We start from the raw sequence: 13,244 nt of genomic DNA, 5'->3' as shown, positions 1-13,244 counted from the left end.
TTTTTTCTTCTTTCTTCTGCTTTCCTAATTGAAAAATCTTAAATTTTACCTAAATCGTATTCGGTTGAATAAAATTAAAATAATATTATTATTTATAGTTACTGTACATTCAGTATTCATTACATTTAAAGATTATTAATGTGCTATATTAAATACTAGATAGTTAAACTCACAATGTAAAAAATAGTGAAATAAATTCACTCAAGATTTGTTTTTATTATTTTTCACGCAATTTTATTAAAAATTTTAATGAAGTAAATTAGCAGGAACTTCTGGATCTTATTTTTTAAAAATAAGACGAAACGAATAAGGGAATTTAATTATATTGATTTATTAATTCTACGGAGAATTATTCTTATTCGTGAATTAGATTAGGACAAACAGTTATGTCTTTTGATAATAAGATAATTTTAGAATCATCACCTTTTACATGAAAGGGCTTAAAAATTATCTATTTTTCGATTTTATATCCTAAAACTTTGATTAAAGAAATTCTTCCATTTTTACAAAATATTCGAAACATTCCATGTAATGATAATTCTAGCAGAAGCTCACCAATTTTAGAATTATCAAAATTCAATTTTGATGGGGTAAACTTTAGAGAAACAATGTATTAATGTAGAAAAATGTGATACTAGTTTCTCTTTTGCTCCTCGAAGACCTTGAGTTAAATTACCTCGAAATGCAAACACAATTTTCCCTGAATTGCTGCGAATTAAAAATTGAATTTTACCTATAATTTTGATTAAACACTTTTGCTTAATCAAAATAATTAATGTTTTCTAGTATACATATTTAATGTCTTTTTCCAATTATCACAGTGGGAAAGCTATTATTAAATATAGTTTCTATTGTTAAGCAGATAGAAATATAGGTTTGGAATGTAACTGAATGCAAATTTCGCCTTAGCACCTGCAAAAATTGTGTTAATGAAAAATCTTTTTATAATAAATGAAAATTCTCATTCCATTCATATTCCTGCTATAAATGTTTGAGTAAACTTTATAGTCTGTAATGTATAAAGCTTATTCGAATATTGAAAATAATATATTTAGGAGATTACCTTATTTTTCGGAATTTGGCAGAATTATGAATTTTAAGTAGTGATTTCGAAATACGTGGAATGAAAGTTTCTTTATCATCTGAAAACAGTATTACTGTTAAAAAGCAGCAAAAGAAGAAGAAAATATATTTTGGTAAACTAAAAATGTACACTTTTACAAATAAAATTGCTTAATTCTGTATTTAAATAAAATCTGATAATGAAAAAGAAATATTTTAAATCCATCCTAAAAAACTGCTAATACTTTCCAAGAAAACTGAATGCAAATTTCAGAAGTGAATATATTATAAGCAAGACAGGAATATGCTAAATTTTTGTGATTGATACGTTTCTAGAGCGAAACAAAGGTAGCAATTCCACAAAATAAGATACAATAATTTGTATGCTGTACGCATGATATTTACCGAAATGTACCTTTCGTAAAAAACTTTATTGTAACACTAAAAGAATAAAACATTTTAAATTACTCTTAAGTCATGTAATAGGGAAGTACCGGAAATACTAGCACTATTTAAACCATTAAAAAAAATCCTGAACTCTTATAGATTTAGTTCAAAAAGTAAAAAATTGTTCCGGATAAGTATGAGACAAACACATTAGTTAAGTATTAATCAATAAAGATAAAAATATAAAATTTTCGAGTTCGCATAATACAGGTGATTCATTCCCATGCTAGGGAAGTTTGTAAAATAGTATTCCATTTAATAAAAGCTCTTAAGAACGAAGTAGTACGCTTTTGTAATTGAATGCCAAAAGGAGCAAATTTGCTTTAATTAAATATTATAAAAATATTCAGATATCGAAAGTAATAATTTAATCATTATGAACAACATAAACGTGTTGATATTTATCAGAATTTCAAAAAATGAGTCTGGTAATTAGGAAAACATGTGATGAAAATGGTAAAACCAACCAACCAACTGTTTAAAACCAACTGTTTACAGAGTTCAGGAAGATATAGGTTTATATTCTTATATTAAACGAATGGCTCAAAAATAATTTTTTTTATTTATTTTTTATTTACTTATTTTTTATTTATTTATTTATTATTATTATTATTATTCCCACCCTAGCTCATTTATCTTACTAGGGGCAAAATTTCCACATAGAGGTGAGCTGAAATCTGATGGATGACAGTTTTATGGTTTTGAGGTTTAGTTGATTACGGCAAAGCTCCCTAAGGCTATCTGCCTAAGGGGAGGGATGTCTTCGTGTGGGAATTTCTGAAGAAAACTGGCTGGTATACACGTTACACATGGGTAGAACCACGAAAACCATTCAGCCAGCCCACTGTTCAGCAGCTTTAACCGCTCGGCCAGGTTTCAGGTTCCACTATAGCCGAACTTAACTTGAGAAAAAATCAAGTTTGCTTCCGGCAATCATTAGCTGTGTTGCTTGAAGCGATGTAGAGATTAGAGTACATGATCCCCATCTGGTGCTGTAGATAAGACGGTACTTGGGAGAGGGAGTGATACCTTGCCACGTGAGACGAATCAGGCATCTGGTTGGTTGCAGAGATAAGTCTGGAAATATCTCATTTAAAACAATATACAAATAAATAAGTACAAAAGATCATAATAAATATTTTTACATGAGTTTTCAGGGGGTAAGTAAAACTATTTACAAGTTTCCATAGCCAATCCTCTCCAAAAATAGACGAAATAGAACTTTAAATTATAGCAGGACGATCACGTGATATGGGTCACCCTCCCAAAGTTTGACCCCTCGGGATGCTGCTTGGGTGAGGGTGAGATACACAAGAAATACTGTTTACACGCTAGGTATATTTTCTAGGATTAACTATGTAAAAATCTTGATTAAATATGTAAAGGACTATGTACAAGTAAAACGATACGAAGGTGCTCTGCAAAACAAAGACCGTAGAGTCACTAAGTCTCTAATCACTTGTGTAAAGCGAGAGTTCATAATAAGCAAAGTTCGCGCTTGTGGGCTTGGGCTAAGTAAGGAAAGGTACGTCTTCACGGAGGACTATGGCTCTCCACAAAGGGCTTAAAACCCGGAAGTGGCATAATGGCGCCATGTATGCATGTATACAACAATATGTACTTTACGCTGAATATAAGTTAAACCACAAAAACGTTCATGAAGCTCATCCTATCTTGTTTTCGCGGATTTGACAGTAGATCCAACTATTAGTATTCAGCTGTCTTATTTACTTGATTACTGGTGAGGTGAAAAATCAGGAGAATACAGACATACAGAAATGTTAACTCATACAGAAGAAAACTGAGAAAACAATTCTTCATAACATTGCACAGAATGTCTAAAGAAATTACAAAGCTTCATTTGTTTCTTTTCATTACTGCGATTTTTACTCACGATCGCTGTGAATATTACTTGCTGAGAGACACTTCTGTGTATGTCATTTTGACTTGATACAAATCTTTTGAGATACATCGAAAGAGGTGCATGAACGAATCTCTCCTGGCTCCAAAATCTGTAGCTAAGCCACTGATAGCTTATGCAGTATCTCGTTCTGTAAGCTTGTATTCCATTAAATGAAACATTTTTCAAAAGAAACAAGCAGAAAAAAGTACCATGCAAATAATAACACTAACAGAGAAACAAATCATACTAAAATTGCGATATTAAAAGAGGAATTTTTATTATCGTATTCGTGGTAAACAATCTGCCTCTCCATTAAAACTAATTATTTATATTTAACTAATTATTGTTTTGATCTTTTTAACACACCACTGTCAGAAAAAATAATCTAATTCTTAAAAAAAATGCATTTGCTTCTAATATCAAAAACTAAGCCTAATCGACCCGCTTCATTTTGCAATAATGTTTTTCACTATTGAATCTAAAAGTGCAGAAAGTTGTTTTTCCTGTCTGACAACGCAGGTGGGCAGAAAACAATCACTTTGGTTTTATTTTTAAAGCAAGTTTTCGGAGGCTTTTCCCGTAACGGAAATTTTTGTTTCCTTGCTGTAAATTATTTTAGACTCAATAAATAATGTATTCATAACATTTCTTCGATAAAAAATTTTCATTTTTACGCTTATTCATAACAATATACCATACGAAGCTCTCATTTTTTGAACATTTTGGAAAATAGAATTTATACGAAATAAAGCAAGATAAATCCTGTTTGAACACCCGACAAGTTTTTAATATGACGTGCATTCCTTTTTACAACATTCTTTAGCAAAATTTGCATACCGATCGAATGGATTTCAAATCTTGCGTAAAGTGTTTTACAAGAAAATAAAATACATAAAAAGTTTTCCACCGTTTTTAAAATGTATGTAGTATTTATGTATGTAGTAATGCATAAATAATTATAAAATTTATTACATAGTATAAGAAAGCGATATTAAATTTTTATTTATATAAATGGGAATATATGTATTTTATATTACACAATTTTTTATTTACAGTAAACTTTCAATAACTGAACAAGTCAATTTTGCCAGATTTTCCAAGTTTTCTCAAATTTCCTATTTTTGACAAATTTGTAAATTTTCTGCTACTTTATCATTTTGTGCTCCTTTTTGCTGCTTAATTTTTTTAATTCATCACAAAATTAATATATATTAACGTAATGCGTCTATTAAAGTTAAATCGTAATAAAAAGTAATAAATTTAGGCTTAAATGAAAGTTGATAACTAGTAAACCTGCTGTCATAGCCCAGGAAAGAAATCAATGGTCTCTCAATTTTCAGCATTAGTAGTTGGTATTTTCACCCGTTTGATTGCATGCTTTATTTTATATTTTGGTGAGGTATAAACAGGATTCCAGTGTTAAAGTCAGATTATAGCTCTTGTAGTATCTAAGTGTGAATTATGAATAACATGAAAAAAATCTGCTCGACTTTTCAAAATGTCTGCCTTTTCACATGGGCTGTAGAGCTTGATTTTTACGTATTTAAAGCCATTTAGTCAGCAAGAAACAGGAAAACAAATCAGCTAGGTCTGCTGTTTCCTGTTCCGCATTAAGTAACAAATTTTAAATCTTCATAGTAAACTAAATTTCTTTGAGCCTTATTTAATACAATGGAAGCGTGGGACGTACATGACCCAGCCCATAGGAAAACTCATGTTTAAGAATCAACTGTAAAGAACGAAAACAAACTAAACAAAAACTTATTGCAAGTTATATAAATGTGAACTCAGAGCGCATGAAATCGATTTACTGAAGCATCATACTTTTTAAAAATCTAAATAAAATTTTATGTTTCAAAACAGATAATTTTTCTTAGAGTATATTCACTATATTGGTATTGTAACATAATTTAATTTCAAATGCTACTTAATCAATTTTAATATGAGAAATTTTTGGAAAACTTGATATATACATTGTAAAATAACAACTTTCAAACGTTTTGAAGCTAAGCCGTGAATGCTTGTTCAAAATTGAAATAACTATGGCATTGTAAAAGACAAATAAATTTACCACTGAAAGAAAATAGCTTTTTATTAGCAATCAGAATATGATTGAGTGAAATAATTTTAGTAATCAGAGAGAAATATTAACTAGAAAACATTAATAATTAAAGCAAAGCAAGAAACAATGAATAAAAAAAATAGACCACCAACTCGAAAGAATTAGTACAACAATGTCGGCAATCCAAATTTGAGAAACCACCTTAAAGAGTATATAAGTAAATTAACCGAAAATTAACAACCTAAATTAACTAACAATTAATTGAAAAAGAAGTAGAGATTTTCAACAATGGAAGATTAGAATTTTGGTATTAAAATTTTCGTCGAAACTAATATACGTTAAGAATCGAACTACAATATTACCTACGGAACTTTCGTAGACTGAATTTGTGATCACATCAGGGACCATCGAAGCTTGTGAATGTATGACGTTACAAAAGTACACGATCTGTGACGTCACGTTCTACGTTTTTGCGACTTTTCGATTTCCCTTTTGCTATATCAGCTCAAAAATTTCTGGTAACACTGAAGTTAGAGTCTTTGATAATACCGAATTATCCAATATAGATTTGTAGAATTTATAATACACGAAGGAGTGTTACTTTTATTTATTATTTTATTACTTCAATACATTTATTATTTTATTAGGAGTATTACTTTCCGAAGGAGTATTACTGTTTATCAAAGTAATACACGAGGAAGTATAGTAATACACGAAGAAGTACACACAAGTAAGAAGGAAAACTTGTACAACAAAAGAAATTTTTTAAACGTAATTTAACATAATCTAAGGACTAAAAACTTCCGTAACAATATAATACAGGGCGATAATATTTGGTGGCATCAATTTGAAAAGTGAAACAATGCAAAATGCCAAAACGAAATAAATATCCCTTGGCAAATTTTTCCTTTGACTAAAAGTTCATCAATGTAATTATTTTTCTCAAATGGAATCTCATGGAAGCAAGGTATCTTATAATTCGTCAACACTTTTTAACAATACAATTTTCATAATGTGTACTGGATAAGTTTATTACATATTTCCAGCGTCATTCTGACTAGAGGGCGCTGTGTTCGTCCCAAAAGTCAGTGGCAGGCAGGATACTAAAGGTGTAGAACATGGAAGGCAGAGATGCCTAATAATATATCTCTAATTGCTTGAAATTTTCATATATTTTCTTGTAAATAAATGTTATTGTTTACAAAACCTCCTATTATCTCTTGGATGTACCTTTAGTCTCACAGAACCATTAGATGCAAAAAAGTTTCCTGGTCAGCCCAGTCCTAGATTACCGAATCTGATGACTTTTCACTTTCGCGTAATATGCTAAAGATGTGCGTTACTATTCCACACAAACTTGCATGGTATCAAAAAATACCTATTCCTGTTAATTCTAAAAGATAAAATTTTCAGGAAAGCGCAGTAATTTGAATTCTAAGAGAATAAATATCAAGAGTAACAAATCTTACGAAAAATTTCTCCCTAAAATATACGGGCGTGTTTACATTACACATGCCTGAATCATTTTCTATGGATTTCCATATTGCTTGCGAGGAAATGATAATGCAAGGATCTTTATGAGCGAAACTTCACTGCAGATATTCTGTAGTAGGTCTGTTGTGAAGATGTAGATAACGAAAAAGCGCATTAACAGAATTACTTACCAAGATCCCTAAAGTTATCTCATTTTTATAAAAATATATTGCAATAAAAGCATTATTAAAGTATTATAGGATCCCTTCATCTTCGTCATTATTTTATAAATTAATAGTAATTTCTTCTTCAGCTTTTATAACCACTTATGTAAAAAATCTTAGATTTTTTTTCAATCCATGATACAGCCTCAAACTTAATTTCGAATGCAGCAGTGTTTGGGTCAATCTTGGACGTCTTGTGAAAACTTTATATAGGATGCCATTTGCGAAACATTAAGTCATCAGAAAAACTACAGACGAACTTTTTTTTTAAAGAAAAGACAATTTTTCATAAACATTTTAATGGTATTACAGAATTTATAAATGTTATTTGATGTAAATCAGATCAATTCATGGGTGATAAGTACAGAATTATCATCAACTAAAATCAAATCAACGATTTGTAATAACCATGGATTTAAGTTCGAAATTCCGCTTGTGCATTTTATTTTCTAATATATATTTGTAATATCAGATATACACAAACTGATTTTCAAATGGCGAGGGGAAAAGTACTGATTTATTTTCTGGTAATTTGTTGTTAAATATTTATATAAAGAAGTATAACTTAGTGCCTAAACGTCGTTATTGTCGCACTAAGTAATGATGCAGTGCTTGGGAATTTTGAAGAGTTTCCTGTATCTAATATTACTGTAAAGAAATGCATGACAGCGTAAGAAAGTATACTTTTCCCTAAGAATATCTATTAATTCTAAAAATTAAAATTTTCAGGAAGGGCAGGCAAACATAAAATGAATTCGAAGTGAAGAAATATCAAAACTAGCAAATGTTACGAAGACTGTTGTCTTTAAAATAAATCTCTTATTTAACTCCCTCTCCTTATTAATCACTTTTTAATTGTATTTCAATCAATTTTGCTTATCGTCTGCGACAAGCTCTTAGGGGGGAATGGACGAGGGGGTGATGAAACTTCAGATTCCTGGCTTCTCCGCTTGAGCCCCACGCATGTGGGTGTGACAGTCACTGAAGCACAACCATTTAGAAGAATCCACTCTCTTCCTAGCAACAATGGCCGTCTACGAGTTTAGCTCGTGATTCCAACAAAAGCCAGTGCTTGAGTTAGTTCACTGTAGTTTCTACTGAATCTGAAAAAAGGATGCCGAAATTATTTGTGTGTGGATTTCTTTCTTTCGCCTTTCTTTTTTTTTTTTTTTCCTACTTGAAATGATGCTATGTAGATCCCGTGTATCAACGATGATTTCTTACAGAATCTTTATTTAACGGATTTTCAACTTTTATGAACAGTAAGTGAATAAAAATTATAAAGCACTGTCTTATTCAGAAGTGAAAAATTAGACTTCAACTACTATGATGAAAGTTTAGAATGGTCAAGTATTGAGGGTCTGTTAACAAAATTGTACTTCTCATGAAAACTTTTCAAATCTACTATCAGTTATGTAAAGAGGTGATTAGTTATTTAATTTTAAGATTAAAATTGCTGGTTATTATATCTGAAACTCTAGAGTCATTAGGATTTTTTTGGAGGCCGGAAAAGATGAAAAGTAGCAAACGCCTTCGCCGGGAATCGAACCACGGACCTCTGGAATACCAGCCCAGCGTGCTACCGTTACACCACGAAGGACGCTAGGAAAGTGGGAGAAATACCTTATATACCCCCTTTTTTTTAAAGGGTGACTAGGGTTTTAGGGTACCTAGTCGCCAAATCCTGGGTGCGGAGAATCATCATCCACAACCCTTTTAGTTCGGGCGCCACTTCTAGAGTCATTAGGATTTTTTTGGAGGCCGGAAAAGATGAAAAATAGCAAACGCCTTCGCCGGGAATCGAACCACGGACCTCTGGAATACCGGCCCAGCGTGCTACCGTTACATCACAAAGGACGCTAGGAAAGTGGGAGAAATACCTTATGAAACTAATAAAACCGAAATAAACATGATCTTCATTTAAACATAAAGACTCATTAATCTTATTTAGAAACCCCTATCGTTCTACGTGAGGGTTAAGATAAATAAATTAATTAAATTCATTGGATAAACAAGTTCGTCCAAATAAAACTTTTCTTCTAAAAGGACAGATTTTTAGCCCAAAGGGCGTTAGCCCAGAAGCGTTATTAATTTCGTTTTGGCGTTTTATGTTGATTCACTATAAATGCCGGTTCAGTTTTCAAATTGTTGCCACCAAATATTAGAGCCCTGTATTATATTTAAAAAAATTAAATAATGAGGAATCTGCATAAATGTATGTATGTTTCTCGCATTGTGATAAAACGACGGTACGTAGATCCATCACATTTTGAATAACGTACGTTTCCACCTGAATATGGGCATCGGAAGCCCAAATTTGGAATTTGTTTTATTATCTATTTCCTTTGTAAAACTTTAGCGAATTTTTGATCAACAAAATCAAAATTTCAAAGCGCTCAATGACAACTCTAGAGCGGGGGAGGGGGACATTTTTATCTCCAGCGTGAGAGACTGTATATCGGAAATTCTAAAGATACTCATTTTAAAATTATTTTGCGATGTTGCTGTTGAACTCAATTTTATGGTTTAAGTGAGAAAAACATGATATTTAAAAAATAAAGGTAACATACAAAACATTAAAAAAACGCCTCTTTGGCCGTAATGTAAAATTTGAAAGATTTCAGAATCCCCCTCCCCCTTTCGTACATGAATTTAGTGTACGTGTGTGTTGCAACAAGGATAAAGAGTTTGGTTTCCGCTTTAAGTCGGATTGCCAAAAATTTTCGTAAAAATTCTTCCCCGCAAATGTATAGTCATGTGTTTACATACAAGCAAATCTGTGGTAGTTTTGATTTTGTATTTAATATTCTTTTTTTTTTTTCAGATTATTTAGCATTTCAATAACCTTGAGAAATCTACATTATTTATTATCTATCAGTTAAGATTTAAATTCTTCACTATTATTATTTTTTCATCAGTAACCTAATATCAATAATCGTTAATATCCATTAAAACGTCTCTTGCTTAAAAATGTTTAAGTATCAATTAATTAATATTTTCGTTTATTAAATATCAATAGATTAAGAAAAGTAATAAAAAATTATTAATGCTTCTAAGATTAAAAAGTATCGGAAAGGATTCGTTTAAAATAAACCCGTGCAGGAATGAAATCGATTACAAGAATTTTTTCAGAAAGTATTACATTTTCATTGATATTTGGCATCCATTCGGATTTCATTTCCTTTTTTTTTGTTTGCGAATAAATTTGCTTTTAATGAATTATGAGTAGTGTCTTTGGCGATTTCCCACAATAGCGAATGCAATCTGAGCAAAGAATATTACATTAAATTTTGCTTTCGCAATAGAATTTCTGCTCTAAAAACAACTAAAATGTTGCGAAAACCCTCTGAGAAAAACACTTTATCATAAGACATTCTAAATCGTATAATATTAAGATGTTTAAGGCAGGCATAGAATGCATCGAAAATAAACCATGCACTAGTAAGTCATCAATTTCAGCTAATGAGCAACACGTCGATAAGGCCAGATATTAAATGACGACTGCAGTTTAACAGTTAGAGATATTGTTAAAATATTTCCTTATATCATTTGTGTCCTGTCAAACAATTTTAAAAGATCATTTGAGCTTGCGCCACATCGCTTTTCTAGTTTTTCCAAAACCATTAAATTTTATTCCAAAATCAGCAAAGTGATCGAGTGACCTAGGAGATGCCTTCGCTAGGAGAATTCTTAAATCGCATTATTATTGGAGATGGAATATGGGTCTACGCTTCTGGTACAGAAAACAGCTGAACGATCAGGTAAATGCGCTCGAAGAAGAGACAAATAGACAGAACAGATCGGTCAAAAATCAAAGCAACATGAACTGTTTTCCTTTGTTTGTCAGAATGTTGTGCATCACCAATTTCTATTTCTTGAGCAAATTATTAGGGAAGAATATTATTTATACTTGAATGTTTTGAGGCGTTTGTTTAATTCATTTTACGGAAGATGACTTGAATTACGTAGAGATAATCTATATAATTAGCGCCGCTGTATCACGCCTGCTCACAATGTTCTTATATGAACATGATATTTACTGTGAACTTGATATTTAATAAATAAAGGTAGCACATAAAACGTTAAAAAAACGCCTCTTTGGGCGTAACGTGAAATCTGAAATCGTTCAGATCTTTTTTATTTTATTAATTTCATATTTTGTAAAACTTCAATGAATTTTTGATTAATAATAAACTCACCGATTTGAAAGCGATCATTGTTTTAAAACTGCAACAGCACAAAAAGGATATAATATGTAGAAAGTAATTGGTCTTATTGCAGCATTATATTGAATTGGTTAAATGGTAATTAATGTTAGGGAGAAATTATAGGTTAGTATAAATGGATTTGAATGCTTAATTTCTATAATTTTAATCTCTCAATAACTTGCTGTACTGTGCAAAACTGATTGCTTTTTTTAGCATGATAATAGCCGGTATAATGCATCTGGTCATTACCAATCTAATAATTCTTGTCACCCATAGTTCTTGATAGTAGCCATAGCCTGCCAACTTTTTTTGTCATTGTCTCGGCTGTATCACAAAATGATTTAAAATACCTTTGAAACTTTCATTTGTTAATCGTTATGGCATCATATTACAAATCTTTTACCTTTTAAAGGCATTTTTCCATTTCTGGAGATGAACTAACGCAGTTGCTTGAAAGTATAACATATTGATGAACATTTTCAAAATAGGGCCAACTCAAAAATTTAGAAAACGCAATACTAGTATGTTAAACTGGGATTTGAAGCTGTTAGGGCAATTATTTATTATATGATTTAGAAAAAAACGTGTTGTTCTGAAGATTGTCAGAATAAATAATAGCATGAGAAGCATAATAGCATTACATATTGCAGGAATCAGATATTATTTCGCATACCTCAGGATAACATATTACGATAATTTATTCTATGTCTTTACCTAAAAAAATTATTTCTCCAATTTCGAAATAAAAATTCTTTTGTTAGAAACAAAACAATTCTTTCTTATTTCCAGTAATGCCTTGAAAGTCATCCAAGGTTACCAAGAAGCACTGAACCGTTAATTATGCTGGGAGGGGATACAAAATACATCCCCTTATGTGCGAATTTCGTTTTGATTTTGCTTTCATACCAGTCGGGCCTCTTCTTTTAATCTTTTTGCTGACTCTGCTTCGTGTAAATGGAAATCGTGTGAGTGAACAATAACCACAGGCAGGATTCCAGCGGTTCAGGGCACGGTGGAGTACCTTTTTTCTCCCTCTAAAACCTTCCATTCAATGGCCTATAAAGTTTTTATTCTTCAACCATTTGGCGGTTATATCTATCGCTAATGCAACGACAATTTGTTCACTTTCTTCAATTCGTGCTTCGGTGATTTCTCTTCATCAAAAAATCATGTTTCACTGAATCGAAAAGTTTACTTTTGTATGTTTCCGCCGCAATTATTTACAGTTTATTAGGACTGATTCATACACCGATGGTTAAATGGGTAAACTTGTTTAAATTCTTTTTTTTCGTATATTCAATCTACTCAAAGGCTATAAAATAACGAGCAGGAATTTTGGTTCAGTCCACTTATCAGGACTTATGTCTCTTAATCTGCTTTGGAAACATGATGTGTCCTGAATCGACAGTGAGTTTGACTACAAACTATGTCCTGTGGAGTGCAACAAAGATGACAAAATAAGAAGGGTTAAATTACCCTTTATTTTCCACGATATTACAGGTGCTCTCGCACTCCAGGATACAAAGACCAACCACTTGTGGTCTGAACGTAAAAATATAAAAACTACTGACTAACTAAAATTTAAATAAAAGCTAATTTTGAATACTTTACACAAATGACTAACCCTAAAACTGGCCTTTTAAATCGCTACGTATGTAGTAGGCAAACTGCGGAAAACTACAATACGTCTTCTTAAGTTGTTGTTCTTCCTTAATTTATTCTTTCCTTATTTTTTACTTGACTTTATTTTTTTGGAGGATTTACTAATTAAAAATTAACACTAGTTTACAGTTATATTTTTTGTTAAGTGAAAAAATAAATATAAAAGACAATTCATTCTACATTTTACGATTTTCATTAGCTTT

The 13,244-nt window shown here is 31.2% G+C and overlaps 1 protein-coding gene across 2 annotated transcripts in view; it reads left to right on the top strand.

Moving 5' to 3' along the window:
* Positions 1-13,244, top strand: part of LOC118188752 (uncharacterized) — a 110,906-nt gene that overhangs the window by 1,242 nt on the left and 96,420 nt on the right. The gene's annotated exons all lie outside the window — the stretch shown is intronic.

This window comes from Stegodyphus dumicola, chromosome 4, assembly GCF_044657685.1.
Source record: "Stegodyphus dumicola isolate Sdum_Otavi_A_Nest chromosome 4, ASM4465768v1".
NCBI lineage: Eukaryota > Metazoa > Arthropoda > Arachnida > Araneae > Eresidae > Stegodyphus > Stegodyphus dumicola.
The sequence above is the reverse complement of the archived record's forward strand: the minus strand, read 5'-3'. Positions and strand labels throughout refer to the sequence as shown.